The sequence below is a fragment of the Bos javanicus genome, chromosome X, assembly GCF_032452875.1.
Source record: "Bos javanicus breed banteng chromosome X, ARS-OSU_banteng_1.0, whole genome shotgun sequence".
NCBI classification, from domain to species: domain Eukaryota; kingdom Metazoa; phylum Chordata; class Mammalia; order Artiodactyla; family Bovidae; genus Bos; species Bos javanicus.
The window spans coordinates 137,690,121-137,706,148 of record NC_083897.1 but is presented as its reverse complement, the minus strand read 5'-3'; the positions used below and the strand labels follow the sequence as shown (position 1 = coordinate 137,706,148).

Sequence of the window (16,028 nt, the reverse complement as noted above, 5' to 3'; positions counted from 1 at the left end):
GCTGAGGAATACTCCATTGTATATATGTACCACAGCTTTCTTATCCATTCATCTGCTGATGGACATCTAGGTTGCTTATTTTGATATATGGCAAAACCAATACAATATTGTAAAGTTAAAAAATTAAATTAAATTTAAAAAAATGAATGTGTGGACTGTGAAGTTCTTGGGTCATATACTCTTGAAGCCTAGCTTGAAGGATTTTGAGCATTACCTTCCTAGCATGTGAAATGAGTGCAGTTGTGCGGTAGTTTGAACATTGCCTGGCATTGCCCTTCTTTGGGATTGAAATGAAAACTGACCTTTTCCAGTCCTGTGGCCACTGCCAAGTTTTCCAAACTGGCTGGCATATTGAGTGCAGCACTTTAACAGCACCACCGTTTAGGATTTGAAAGCATTCAGCTACAATTTAATCACCTCCACTAGCTTTGCTCGTACTGCTGCTTCCTAAGGCCCATGTGTCTGCACTACAGGATGTCTGGCTCTAGGTGAGTGATCACACCATCGTGGTTATCCAGGTTATTAAGATTTTTTTTAACAGTTCTTCTGTGTATTCCTGCTACCTCTTCTTAATCTCTTCTGCTTTAGTTAGGCCCATAACGTTTCTGTCCTTTATTGTGCCTGTCTTTGTATGAAATGTTCCCTCCGCATTTCTCATTTTCTTAAAGAGATCTCCAGTCTTTCCCACTGTATTGTTTTCCTCTGTTTCTTTGCTTTTTTCAAATCCCTTGTGAGTATACACTGGAAGTGACAAATAGATTCAAGGGTTAGATCTGGCACACAGAGTACCAGAAGACCTGTGGATGGAGGTTCTTAACATTGTACAGGAGGTGGTGATCAAAACCATCCACGAGAAAAAGAAATGCAAAAAGGCAAAGTGGGTGTCTGAGGAGGCGTCACAAATAGATGAGAAGAGAAGAGAAAGGCAAAGGAGACACAGAAAGATATAGCCACCTGAAGGCAGAGTCCCAAAGACTAGCAAGGAGAGATAAGAAGGCCTTCTTAAGTGAGCCACCAGGGAAGCCCCTTATCTAATAAAAGGGATTTCTCAGTGGGATCGCTATGCGCTCAGTCCCCGCCTATGGACACTATGTCATAGTGCCTCCTCCCCTCCCCAGCTGGGGGTCACCGTCTGCTAGTCTCAGTGCCTGGGGAGAGGGGGCACCCCAGCCTCTCCCATGGGGAAACCACAGACCTGAGAACCAACAAACCCGTCGGCCCAGATGAATTCGCCTGCGACAATGTTGGTATGGCCGGTGGCCGACCCTGGGCACTGGCCCCGCACCCATGCGCAAAAGTAGGGGAGCCCCCACTGGGTCAGCTTCTCCAGGGACCAGGCCGGGTGGACGCGGACAAACTCCAGGTTCTCTGAGTGCACTCACCTTTAATTATCCCCTCACACCCTGCAGTCACCGAGAGACACACGGAGGACCGAGGAGACCATGGACCCTGCCACCTGGCCCCAACTCGGCAGTCACCCACATTCAGTGGACGCGTGGACGGATGACAAGCCCCAAAGGACAGGGCTGAGAATAGCCTCCACAACGCCCAGCTCCTCGACGTGCCAACGGACAGCCCCGAGGTGCTTCCGGTTCAGGCCGGTGACGTCACAGGATGCGAACGAGAAGCTGCCTTCGCAAGGCCCAGCTCCTCAGTGCGCCTTCCCTCAGCCCCGAGGCGGCTTCCGGTTCAGGCAGGTATCGTCGCAGGACGTGACTGAGACGCAGCCTCTGTGATGCCCAGCTCCTCACATGCGGCGTCCTTCAGCCCCAAGCAGCTTCCAGTTCAACCCGATGACGTCGCCAACAAACCCGTCAGCCCAGATGAATTCGCCTGCGACGGTGTTGGTACAGCAGGTGGCCGACCCCGGGCACTGGCCCCGCACCCATGCACAAAGGTAGGGGAGCCCCCACTGGGTCAGCTTCTCCAGGGACCAGGCCGGGTGGACGCGGACAAACTCCAGGTTCTCTGAGAGGTTGATGCCGGCCACCATCAGCCTGCCTGGGAAAAGAGAGGGGCTGCTGTTCATGGTGCCGGCTGTGGGGTCAGCCGCCCACGTGTGCGGCCACTAACCCACGGAGTCATGTGGCCAACCAAACTGTGTGGTCACCGACTCACGTGGTCCCCACCCACGGGGTCACTACCCCATGCAGTGATCCCTTCACTGGCCACCAACCCCCGTGGGCACCCACCCATGGGGTCACTAACCTGTGAGGGCATGCGCTCACCTGTCCACATGATGACCGACTCACACCGTCACCCGCCCAAGGGGTCACCCACTCACCGGGTCAGCAACTCACATGGTAACCCACCCTGCACTCAGCAACTCAAACTGGTCACCCACCCACACAGTCACCCACCCATGCGGTCTCCAACCAACACGGTCTCCCGCCCATGTGACCAGTAACCCATGGGGTCACCCACCCATGTAGTCACCCACCCATGCGACCCCTAACCTATGGGGTCACCTGCCCATGCAGTCACCAAGCTGTGCCATCACTCACCCAGACTCTGGCCTCTGCAGAGGTCAGAGATTCAGATATCCGACAGAGACCAAAGTTCAGACAGCAGGGGCTCACAGGGGTGTTGATTCATGAATTTCTCCTGTTACAGAGGGCAGGCGGGCTGGACAGTGACCCCAAAGATGTCCATGTCTTGGCCCCGTGTGGTGGACACAATAATGTCCACATGGATGTCCACATCCAGTCTACATCCTGACCCCCTGTGGTGGACACGGTAATGTCCCCAAGGATGTCCACGCCCTGGTCCCCATGTGCTGAACAGAATAACGTCCCCTAATACGTCCTGTTCCATTTCTCCACTTGAACCCAAAGCCAGCCCCATGCACTAGGACATGCATGTGGCCAGGTGTCCCGGTTTGAAGGCAGCACTCCCCTGGGTGGCTGCAGCTCTTCATGAGCTCCAGGTGGTGGACGAGGTCTCTGGGCTTCACCTGGTTCCCCCACCAGTAGGGGATACCGGGCCACAGTTCTGCATGCTGACTCATGGATGCCTCGTCCTTGTACGACAGGATGACCTGCTGGCCCTGGGACCACAGCTGGTGCAGAGTCAGCACCTCCTAGGGGGAGAATTACCCGGGTGCCTGTGAGACATGTGCACAGGGGTTATTGGGGTGCCTTGTGACACAATGTGTCAGTTATTGGGGGTGTCTGAGAAGCTACAGTGATGTGTGGATTATTAGGGTGTCTATGAGCAGTGATGGGCTTGTTATTGGGTTCTCTGTGAGAAGAGACAGTCATGGGTGGGTTATTGGCATGTCTGAGTAGAGACACTAGTGGGTCGATTACTAGGGTGTCTGAGTGGAGACAGTGATGGGTGGGTTATTGGGGTGTCTTGAGCAGTGATGGGTCGATTATTGGGGTGCCTGAGTGGAAACAGAGGTGGATGGATTATTGGGGTTTTTGATAGAAAATGGCAGGTGGATTACTGGGGCATTGTGAGGCATGATTGATGGATTTTGGGGGTGTCTGAATAGAGACCAGGCAGGGTGGATTATTGGGGGTGCCTGTGACCAGTGATGGGCTGGTCATTGGGGTGTTTGAGTGGAGACAGTGGTGGGTGGATTACTGGGGTTCCATGAGCAGCATCACCTGGTGCTTGAATCAGCCTCACGCAGTGAGTGGATAGTCTGATTACAGTGAGGCCTAGTGCTCCCACCACCCCCGCTGCCAAGAGCATGGGGAGCCTGTGGCCCCTGCTCACACCCCATGGGGACACAGCATGTCCCCAAAGATGTTCTTGATGCAGCCCATCAGGTACTCGTGCAGGTCCTGTATCACGCCCTTAAAGTTCCTGCATGCCAAGATAACCACTTCCTGGGGGTGGTTCTCCAGCCACTCAGATCTCCGTGAGCATGTCCTGGGTGGGGGTGGGGTGAAGGGCCTTGTACTGAGAAACAGAGGGTCATGGGTGGGGAATGCCCCCAGCACAGCCACTCTACAGACGGGTTGGGGTGTCCTGACACACAAAGACATAAAGCATGTCTTTATGTCATGCTCCTAAGGGACCCAGCCTCTCTTGAGTGGCAGTGGGGAGCCATGGCATTGCTCTGGTGTGCTGGTGTGTGTGTGTGTGTGTGTGTGTGTGTATGTACACACTTCAGTAGGTACAGGTGCTCACACAGGTGTGCATGTGTTCAGGGTCTGTGTGTGCACGGATATGCATATGTGTGTGCATGCACAGCAGCAGAGAGCATTGCTTATAATATCGTGTGAAGTCTGTACTCCAGGGAGCGTACGAGGCCAGCAGGGTACATGCACACTGAGGCCCAGGACAGAACCTCCAGACCCCAAGGGTCATTAGGTTCTGTCGTGGGGGCACTGGGGTCTGAGGCCAGGGTGAGACATTGAGTGACTTGGCCAGCAGCCGAGAGAATGGACTGGACACCCTAAAACTGGAAACAGGAAAAGACGTGTATATACCAGGGACCTGGTATAGCCAAATTCTGGGAGACACCCCAGAGGCCAGGGGTGCGGGTGTGAGTTTAGAAACACACGTTGGTCGGGAATTTTGAGTGACTGATGCCAGAGGTCAGCCCTCTCATGCCTGGAGTGGACGTGTGTCTGTCCCATTAGAGGTCAGTGTCTTCTAATGGGAGTGGACCTGTGTTGTCCCCTTAGAGGTCAGCCTCTCCTGCCTGGAGTGACTTTGTGTCCATCTGAGTTGATGTGTGTCTGTCTGAGTGGATGTGTGTCCATCCCCTTAGAGGTCAACATCTTCTAACTGGAGTGGACCTGTGTTGTCCCCTTAGAGGTCAGCCTCTCCTGCCTGGAGTGACCACATGTCCACCTGAGTGGACGTGTGCCCATCCCCTCAGAGGCATTCCCCCTCCTGCCTGGACCAGACGTGGTGTCCCTGGCTGGCGGACCCCCTGTCCGTACCCCTGCCCCCACCCCCACCTCCGTGAGGGCCGTCATGTACACCATGTGGCCAGAGCGCAGGTTCCGCTCGGTGCCCTCTTCCATGTGCGCCATCTGCAGGTCCTCACACCAGCATCCACGTGCTTCATGATGCTCAGCACCTGCACACAGAGGTCGGTCATCTGTGCTGGGCACAGAGGGTGGCCCCCCACTCAGGGGCTGGGCATGCACTGAGGATGCCCAACTGAGGGCCACATTGGCCACTGTGAAATCAACCGTGTTGGTGCTGCTGGGGTTGAGGCACTGCTTCTGGGAACAGGGTCCCCAGGGTCACTGGTCATGTGGAGCACAGAGCCCGGGTCGAGACTGTGGTCTTGGGGGGGTGTTCCTGCAGAGTCCAGCCTCACGCTCCTTCAGGCAGTCCCTGAGTGGAAGCTCCCTGTGGGTTCAATGCCAAGGCTCCATGACACCCAAGCTGGACCCTTGGACATGAGGACACACTAGACCCACAGAGGTCTGTGCCCACCCCCACAAACAGCACTAGGAAAGGCAAGAAGGAATCAAGGGAAGAGAACGAAAGGACGAAACATCTGTCCACCACACAAATAAGACAGGAAAAAGCAAAAAATAACTTTAACGTACATTGAAAAGTGAAAGTTGCTCAGTTGTTTCCAACTCATTTCGATCCGGTGGACTGTAGCTCACCAGATCCCTCTGTCCATGGAATTATCCAGGCAAGATTACTGGAGTGGGTTGCCTTTCCATTCTCCAGATCTTTCCAACCCAGGATGGAACCCACATCACCCTCATTGCAAGCAGATTCTTTACCAACTAGCCACCAGGGAAGCCCTAATATAAATTCGTAGCAGAAAATGTACTGTGTTCTCTACAAGGAGTCATAATGGGAAAAGAAAAAAACATGAGGATAAAAAAGTGGGGAAGAAAATAATAGATTCTCTCTATCCAAAATAAAATAAAAAGCAAAAAACTAATATTAACTAAACTAGTAGCAGAAAATGGTACTGTGTTCTCTACACAGAGTCATAATGGAAAAAGAAAAAGATATAAGGATAAAAAATTGGAAAGGATGTCACAGCCCCCCTTCTCCCCACAATCCAAATTAAAAGAAAAAACAAAGACTCATATGAACATTGTCAGCTATTGTCAGGCACTTGCCATCCACCTCTACAAGGATTAAATGAAGTGCTGCTGCAGCCGCTGATCTTAAACACCCCCTGAAAGACCACCTGTGCCCCCCACCCCGCACACACCCAGATCTCTTTGGCAGCCATACCACTTGAGACCATGGCACCGAGGTCCCCCAGTATGGAGGGGACCCTTCCCTGGAGGGACGCAGAAGAGAGGGACCCAGCACCAAGGGACCCTCCGAGCAGAGGGACCCCAGTCCTGCAGGACTCCCGGGCTCTGGTGGACCCCCTGCTGCTCACTCCCTCCTCTGGGTGTGAGCTCTTAAGGCCAGGCTTAGGCACCTGATGCAAGCAAGAATGTAGTTGTTCCCATTCCAGCCCTGGCTCTCTGCCAATCAGATCCCCTGAGGAGGATTCCAGCAACCAGGGACCTCCCAGGAGGAAGCAATCACACAGGTAAGAGCTGTGCTTGACAGCCTCTTGTCCTCTTGGGAGGACCAGCCCAGGAGCAGAAAAACCGGGAATATGAGTGCCCCTCAAGTGCGGGTACAGGAAGGCAGGGGCCATCTGTCCCGCCCAGGTGGGCCCCTGCTCCTGCGGGCACCTGAGCCCAGATGGGTTTTCTACCCCATCCTGCATCCACCCCCTGGGTAATGTGTGTGCCAGTGACAGGACCACTGTCAATTGGGTGCTCCCTCCCCACAGACACGGCCCCCGCCATTGACTCCTCTCCATCCTCCACAATGACTGCGTCCCACCCTGGCTTCTCTGCACCCCATAAAACCCCCGATCCACCCTGGAGAAGCACTACAGGGGAGGGGTGTGAGTGCGTGCGTGTGTTCTCAGTTGCTTCAGTCGTCTCGACTCTCTGTGACCCCATGGACTCTAGCCTTCCAGGCTCCTCTGTCCCTGGGACCTCCCATGTGAGAATACTACAGTTGGGTGCCATTTTCTCCTCCATGGGATCTTCCCGATCCAGGGATCTAGCCCGGGTCCCATGCATTGCAGGCTGATTCTTTACCATCTGCACCACCAAGAAAGTCTCCCTGGAGGGGGTGCTGGGGTGCAAACGTAAACCCACCTCAGAGGACATGGGAACTCAGCTATTGCTTATCTGGGACCAGGAAGAAGCTCTGGTGTCAGCTCAGCTGCACAAAGGGCGGGACCCAGCCTCCCCCTTCCCCTCCCAGCTCCCCCAGCCTCTGTGACTTCAGACGGTGATGCTGTTAGTCCATGGGTCCCCGTTCTGGCTTCAGGCTGGTTCCACAGTCAAGCTGTGTCCTTTCCTACCTTTCTGGGAGGCTCTCTGGGTGGGGAAGATCTCCTGGAGGAGGGCATGGAAACACACTCCAGTATTCTTGCCTGCAGAATCCCATGGACAGAGGAACCTGGCAGACCACAGTCCATGGGGTCGCAATGAGTCAGACATGACTGAGCGACTAAACAGCAATTCTGCTTTACAGCAGGTTTGTTCTCAATCCCATTTCCCCAAGAGGGATAAGGACACCGCCCCCTGTGGGTGACACTAGTGGCTGGAGCTGGGTCCAGGGCCCGGGCATGCCCGCAGACCCTCACCTGGGTGGTGGACCTCTTGAGCACCACGGGCAGGGTGACACATGGCAGCACTTTGCCCAGAAGCTGCAGCAGCCTCGACTCCTTGTGAGAGATGGGTGACTTCTTGTTCAGGCAGTAGGTCATCGTGCTGTGGCTCCCTGCAGGCAAACCAGGCAGGGGACACATCACCCCCTGAGCCTGTCCTCTGTGCCCCCAAGCTGCCCTAACGATGCACAGCTAAAGCACCGTGGGGTATGGCGGAGTCCCGAAAGTCATATCCACTGAGTCCTGGGGACTGAATCTTGTCTCGAAATGGGGTCTCTGCAGAAGTGAGAAAGTGAAAGTGAATTTATTTAAGGAATCCCGTTTTGGGACAGGAAAGGCTTAAGATGGCTTTTGATTTTATGGTTTGTTGTTTCCCAGGTGGTTCTCGTGGCAGAGAGCCCGCTTGCCAAAGCAGGAGGCATAAAAGATGCAGGGGTGATCCCTGGGTTGGGAAGATCCCCTGGGAAGGGAATGAGAACCTATTCCATTATTCTTGCCTGGAGAATCCCATGGACAGAGGGGCCTGGCGGGTACAGTCCATGGGGCTGCAAAGAGTCAGACAACTGAGCACAGACAGACCCTCTCTAGTTACAACTACTTTGAAGTTATTCATAGTATTTTCAGGCTCTTTATGACGCCAATGTTGTGGTCACTGATGCGTGGTTTTAGTTATTCTTTTCCCTTTTAAATCTGTGTGATCTGTTTCAGAGACAGTGTGGAGAGGTTCACACTTTAGCAGTCACCTGGGGACAATCCAGAAATCTTCCCTTCTGTCTCTGAACATAGGTTTGGACTAGCTTTATTTCTTTCTCGTTTTTTCTTCTCTTATGTATTCTCAGGGTCAAGGGATGGGAAGGAGGATTTACAAGTTCATAATATAATTTGATTTGATGATGTTATGGAAGAGTGGATGGATGGGTGGATAGATAAGTGGATGGATGGATGAATGGATGGTGAGTTGGTGGATGGGTCAATCAGTGGATGGGTGGATGATGGATTGGTCGGTAGATGGATGGATGGATGGATGATGGATGGGTGGATTTATGGATGGATGTGGGTTGGTTGGATGGATGAGTAGATGGATAGGTGAGTGGGTGGATGGACAGATAGATGAGTGGATGGGTGGGTGTGTGGGTGGATGGATGGATGGGTGGGTGGGTCAGCAGCATGTGGTCCATGCATACAGTGGTGTATGAGTCACCATGAAAAGGAGTGAAGTTCTGACACAGGCTACATCATGGATGGACCTTGAACACACGATGGTCAGTGAGAGAAGCAGACACAGAAGGACACATTTTACCTGTCCATTTATAAGAGATGTCCAGAACAGGCAAATTTACAAAGACAGAAGCAGATGAGTGGTGCCTGGGCTTGGGGGAGAGGCATCATGAGTTATTTTGTAAGGGGAACAGGAAGGAGAGCGGCCAAGGGCCCCTCTGTGGTCCTGCAGACTCGGAAGCCTCCTCCTTGTGGGGCCCCCACAGCTTTCCCCACAGGAAGCACCCGGAAGGGCCGAGAGACTGGGTCCACGGTTCCCTGTCTGCTCCACACTCTCAAGGGAAGAGCCGTATGGGGGCCCCTCCTCCCAGGCGGGGTGGGGTGGCCGGCATAGAACCCCACAGCTGTTGAGAGGGTGAGAAAGAGTCTAAAGCTGCCTTCCATAGAAAACAACACTTTCTGTTTGTCCAACTGTCCATGTGTGCTCCCAGCGGGCAGTGCCCAGGGTCACAGAGCCAGGGCAGGGCCCAGTGTCTGCACGGCCAGAGGAGTGCCGGTGGAGAGTGGGGCGCGTCTGCACCTTGAGGAGGTGAGCAGGGTGCTGTCTGGCAGGGACCCTCCCCTCCCAGGCCACGGTGTCTGGTGGCCACCCCTCAGATGGCCTGAGCACAGCAGTGTCACCCTGGAAGTGCCCGCCTGCCTGGTCACCACTGGCCATCCCCAAATCCAGATGCCTGCCCATAGCTGAGCTTTGCAGCACTTTTTGCAAGCAAACTGGCTGGAGTCAGAGGTTCCTCATTTTAATTAGATAGTTCTGGTACCACTTATCGAGTTGTTTTGGGGGCGGGTGGACCCCTTAAACTTTGGGCCCTCCAGGCTCAAGTGCAGAAGGTGCTGCACAAGCTCTGATGGAAAACGTGGGTGGAAAGGTGAGGGGTCCCCAGGAGTAGGACAGAGTGGCTGAGAAGACACAACCCCGCCCCCCAGGGAGGCCGGCATGTGTCCTGAAGGCAGGCTCTCGGGGGTTCTCGTACCTTCCGGGTTGAATGGGATAAAGTGGACAGACAAGGGAAGGTGCTGGTGTGTGTATGTGTGTGTGTGCCTGCATGTGTGCATGTTTGGCTCTGAGGCTTCCCACACTTGGACCCGTCTCGCAGCCGCATCCCTGCTGAGCCAAGCCTGCGGGGCCTCACCTGGGATGGAGAGGTGGTGCAAGGGCATGTCCCAGAGCTGAGAACTCAGCACCAACATCCAGTTGGCGTTCACCTTGGTGGCACAGGAAGGATCCGGGCAAGCTCACCTGCCAGCCCATCGGAGGCCCAGCCTGGGCGATCTAGGGGAGGAAATGGGGTGTTGCATAATGAAAATAGGACATAGAGAAGACCCGGTGCTGGCGGCGTGGAGGCGTGGCTCTGAGAAACTGGTACCTGTGGACTTCTCTCCAAGAGAAAGGAGGATGGGGTGGTGGAGAGGGGAGAAGTGCTCTAGAGACAGAGAAACAGACAGAGAGAAATGGACAGAGACATGAAGAGAGACAGACAGAAGTAGGGAGAGGGGGGAGAGAGACACAGGAGGTTAAGTGGGGGTTTGAGGAGGAGCAAGGGAGCTGGGAGACAGGGACCAACAGACAGACCCCAGCAGCTCAAGTCTGCTCTCCCTGAGGCTAGAGCCGGCGACCTCCTCCAGAGGGTCCCCCTTCCTCGCACTGTGCACCAGCCCCCTCCTCTTGGAGCTGAGAGGGGCCCAGTGGAGCCTGTGGGCTCCAGGTATGGGGGCTTCCATCCTAGGGGCGATGGAGCCCAGGCACAAGGTCACACACCCTTCACTCCCCAGAGGCGGTCTCTCGATCTGGTGGTGTTGCTGCAGTAAAAGTGACTGGATAGGCTCCCAGGATGAAGCACCCACCTGAGCAGCTAAGAAGCTGGGAATGCCTCCAGTCAGGGTCTGAGTGTCCCCTCTCTCCTGTTATGGGTGGGTGTCCTGGTGGTCTGCATGCCATCAGGACTCCTTTCATGGCAAACACATGCCTGGACCTTTATTTTTGTGTTTACTGCTCTCCGTGGACAGGGGTTGTCTCTATTCTTAAGGTCCCCCCTCTACAGTAATACTCCCCTTCTATTGTCATACTCTCCCCTGTACAGTGATAGTTCCCCTTCTATAGTAACAGCCCCCTCTAATATCATAGTTGGAGAAAGGCATGGCAACCCACTCCAGTATTCTTAGCTGGAGAATCCCATGGACAGAGGAGCTTGGTGGGCTCCATGCGGTCAGTCCATGGAGTCGCAAAGAGTTGGACACGACTGAACGACCAACACTAATGTCATAGTGTTTAGAGTAATAGCCCTCTATTCTCAAAACTTCACTTCTACAGTAACTGCTCTGCTACTGTTGTAGTCTCCCCTCTGTAATAATATTCCCCCTTTATCATATTACTCCTCTTCTATTGTCATAGCCACCCCCCCAGTAATGGTTCCTCATCTACAGTGTTAGCTCCTCTCTATTGGCATAGTAACAGTTCCCCCTATAGGGTAACAGTTCTCTATTAGAGATCTAATAGAGTAATGAAAGTGAAAAAGAAGTCGCTCAGTTGTGTCCGACTCTTTGCGACCCCATGGATTGTAACCTACCAGGCTCTTCCATCCATGGGATTCTCCAGGCAATAGTACTGGAGTGGGTTGCCACTTCCTTCTCCAGGGGATCTTCCCGACCCAGGGATTGAACCTGGGTCTCCCACATTGTAGGCAGATGCTTTTACTGCCTGAGCCACCAGGGAAGGCAAGAGTAATAGGGTAATAGTTCTCCTTTACTGTCATAGTCCTCCACCCGATACATTAATATTCCTGTCTCTATTGTCATACTTCACTTTCTGTTGTAATAGTCCCCCCTCTGCAGTAAAAGTCTCTCCTCTACTGAAATAGCTCCCCCTCTAATGTCATAGTCCTACTATACAGTGATAGTCCCCCCTCTATTGTCAAAGTTCCCCTTCTAGTACTGTCATAGTCCCCTCTCTGCAATAATAGTCCTCCTTGATTGCAGTAGTCCCCTTAAATTATAATAGTCTGCCTCTAATATCCCCCTTCTAGAGTAAAAGTCCTCCATTGCTATAATCTCCCTCTACAGTAAACGCCCCCCTGTACTGTCACAGTCCACTCCCTATTGTAATAATTCTCTCTCTGTGGTAATAGTCTCTCATCTAGTAATCTCCCTCTGTTGTCAGTATTCCCCTTCCACAGTCAAGTCCCCCTTCTACTGTAACAGTCCTGCCTCTATTGGCATAGTTTCCCCTCTCCACTAATAGTCCCTTTCTGCTGTCCCTAGTCTATATTAATAGTCCCCTTTCTATCTTAGTAGTCCCCACTCTATAGTAATAGTCTTCCTCAATTTCAGTAGTCCCTTTCTATTGTAATAGTCCCTGTCTGCAGTAATAGACCACCTTTATTATAATAGTCACCCCTAAGGTAATAGTCCTCTTTCTGTTATAATAGTCCCTCTCTCTTTGTCATAGTCCCCTCTGTTCAGTAATAGCCCCCCTCTACAATGATAGACCACCCTCTACTGTAGTAGTCTCATATATGCTATAATATTTATGTCCTCTCTCAACAGTGAGAGTCCTCCTCTATTGTAATAGCCTCCCTCTGTGGTAAGAGTCTTCCTTCCATAAATAGTTTTGCCTCTTCTATAATACAGCAAAGCAGAGACATTACTTTGTCAACAAAGGTCTGTCTAGTCAAGGCTATGGTTTTTCCTGTGGTCATGTATGGATGTGAGAGTTGGACTATAAAGAAAGCTGAGTGCCGAAGAATTGATGCTTTTGAACTGTGATGTTGGAGAAGACTCTTGAGGGTCCCTTGGACTGCAAGGAGATCCAACCAGTCCATCCTAAAGGAGATCAGTCCTGGGTGTTCATTGGAAGGACTGATGCTAAAGCTGAAACTCCAATACTTTGGCCACCTGATGCGAAGAGCTGACTCATTTGAAAAGACCCTGATGTAGGGAAAGATTGAGGGCAGGAGGAGAAGGGGACGACAGAGGATGAGATGGTTGGATGGCATCACCAACTCAATGAACATGGGTTTGAGTGGGCTCTGGGAGTTGGTAATGGACAGGGAGGCCTGGCGTGCTGCGGTTCATGGGGTGGCAAAGAGTCAGACATGACTGAGCGACTGAACTGAACTGAACTTCTGTAATAGTCCCCCTCTACAGAATGGTCCCCCTCTATTGTAATAGTTCCCTTTATTATGATAGGTCTCTGTATTGTCATAGCCCCTCCCCTGTGTAACAGCCCCCACAGTATCAGAGTCCCTCTATTATAAATTTTCCCCCTCCACAGTAATAGTCTCCCACTACAGTAAGGGTCCTCCTTTATTATGAGTCCCCTCTCCATAGTAGGGCTTCCCTGGTGGCTCAGCTGGTAAAGAATCCGCCTGCATTGCAGGAGACCTGGGTTCGCTCCCTGGGTTAGGAAGATCCCCTGGAGAAGGGAAAGTCTACCCACTCCAGTATTCTGGCCTGGAGAATTCCATGGCCTGTATAGAGTCAGATATGAATGAATGACTTTCACTTTCTCCACAGTAACATCCCCCCTACATGGTCATAGCCCCATTTATTGTTGTATCTCCCCTCTATCATATTAGTCACCTCTCTACAGTCATATTGCCCCTACCTTTATGTAAGCATGCCCTCTCTAGAGTAGTAGTCCTCCCTGAAGGACTCATCCTCCTGTAATAGTCCCCTTTCCTCTTCACAATAACCCTTCAGAATAAAAGTCTCTTTCTAATCCAGACATTCAATGAGATGCAAGTAGAACACACAGCAAAACAGTATGTCAGAACCCTGAGCATGGCACCATGGGGAGAACCTGTGGGTGTGTGTGCCCCGTCACGTAGGGCTCCTTTGGTGTGTCTGTGTCACCATCCTGGGGACACCTGTGGGTGTGTGTCTGTCTTCCCCTCACAGAGGAGACCTCCCCATAATACAGGTCACCTGCCCACTGGGTGTCCTGTCCACAACTCTCCCCATAACACAGGTCACCTGCCCACTCCTGAGCCCTCTTGTCTCCACATCCCTGGACCTCTGTTCCATCAGAATCCAGGTCAGTGTGTCACAAGCCCTTCATCCTCCCATTTGCACTGGCCTGAGATGGTGGTGGGTTCACTGTGATGGGAGGAATCCAGAAGCTGGTGATAGACAGGGAGGCCTGGACTGCTGCAGTCCATGGGGTCGTGAAGAGTCAGACACGACTGAGCAACTGGACTGAACTGAACACAGCTTTTAGAGTTGCTGTTACAAAAAATGGCCACAAGGAGTCAGCATTGCTTTTGCTTCACACTCCACTTTTAAATTTCTTTTTATAAAATTAATTAATTTATTTTAATGGGAGGCTGATTACTTTACAATATTGTAGTGTTTTTTTTGCCATACATTGACATGAGTCAACCATGGGTGTTCATGTGTTCCCCATCCTGAGCCCCCTCCCACCTCCCTCCCCATCCCATCCCACAGGGTCATCCCAGTGCACCAGCCCTGAGCACCCTGTCTCATGCATCAAACCTGGACTGGCGATCTATTTCACATATGATAATATACATGTTTCAACGCTATTCTCTCAAATCATCCCACCCTTGCCTCCTCCCACATAGTCCAAAAGTCTGTTCTTTACATTTGTGTCTCTTTTGCTGTCTCACATACAGGGTCATCATTACCATCTTTCTAAATTCCATATATATGTGTTAGTATACTGTATTGGTGTTTTTTTCTCTGACTTACTTCACTCTGTATAATAGGCTCCAGTTTCATCTATCTCATTAGAACTTATTCAAATGCATTCTTTTTAGTAGCTGAGTAATATTCCATTGAGTATATCTACCAGAGCTTTCTTATCCGTTCATCTGCCGATGGACATCTCGGTTGCTTCCATGTCCTGGTGATTGTAAGCAGTGCTGCGATGAACATTGGGGTGCTTTTGCTTCCATGTCCTGGTGATTGTAAGCAGTGCTGCAATGAACATTGGGGTGCTCATGTCTCTTTCAATTCTGGTTTCCTTGGTGTGTATGCCCAGTGGGATTGCTGGGTCCTATGGCAATTCTATTTCCAGTTTTTTAAGGAATCTCCACCCTGTTCTCCGTAGTGGCCTTACTAGTTTGCATTCTCACCAACAGTGTAAGAGGGTTCCCTTTTCTCCACACCCTCTCCAGCATTTATTGCTTGTAAACTTTTTGATAGTAGCTATCCTGAGCGGAGTGAGATGGTACCTCATATTGGTTTTGATTTGCATTTCTCTGATAATGAGTGATGTTGAGCGTCTTTTCATGTGTTTGTTTGCCATCTGTATGTCTTCTTTGGAGAAATGTCTGTTTAGATCTTTGGCCCATTTTTTGATTGGGTCGTTTATTTTTCTGGAATTGAGCTGTAGGAGCTGCTTGTATATTTTTGACATTAATTCTTTGTCAGTTGCTTCGTTTGCTGTTTTTTTCTCCCGTTCTGAAGGCTGTCTTTTCACCTTGCTTATACTTTCCTTCGTTGTGCAAAAGCTTTTAAGTTTAATTAGGTCCCATTTTTTATTTTTGCTTTTATTTCTATGACTCTGGGGGGTGGGTCATAGAGGATCCTGCTGTAAATTTCTTTTTCTACGCATTCATTGTTGTTTTATTTTGAAGTTGGGTTTATTTCCGATACTGTGTTTGTTTCAGGTGTACAGGAGCTGGATTCAGTGATACACAGACATTTTTCAATTCTTTCTTGAGTTCATTTTCCCCAGAGAGAGGAGTACAGTGTCTCCAGTAGGCTGCCTTTGCTATTCAACACTGTTTTTCCTGATTATCTGTTTGATGTATATTAATGCCTGTTTGTTCCTTGCAAACTCTTCATTTATCCCACACCCCTAACTTATTTTAATAATCATAAGTTGGTTTTCTAAGTTTGTGAGTCTCTTTCTACTGTGTAATAGCCTACATTTACATTAATTTCAAGAAGATACCTGTCAGTGATACCTTCTGATATTTGTCTTTCTCTATCGGCCTTCCTTTACTTAGTATGGTATTCACTCTATCCGTCCACGCTGTTGTCACTGGCATTATTCCGTTGTGATTCAGGGCTGGGTAACATTCCAGTGCAGAGGTGCACCACTCTGACTTCATTTTTCTGTCGATGAATAACTTTGTTGAATTTGTTGCAGGGAGGGCTT

General features: G+C 51.2%; 1 pseudogene; it reads right to left on the bottom strand.

Moving 5' to 3' along the window:
• Positions 1 to 1,614: 1,614 nt before the first annotated feature.
• LOC133242920 (PI-PLC X domain-containing protein 1-like) lies at positions 1,615 to 10,157 on the bottom strand (annotated as a pseudogene).
• Between the last annotated feature and the right edge of the window lie 5,871 nt (positions 10,158 to 16,028).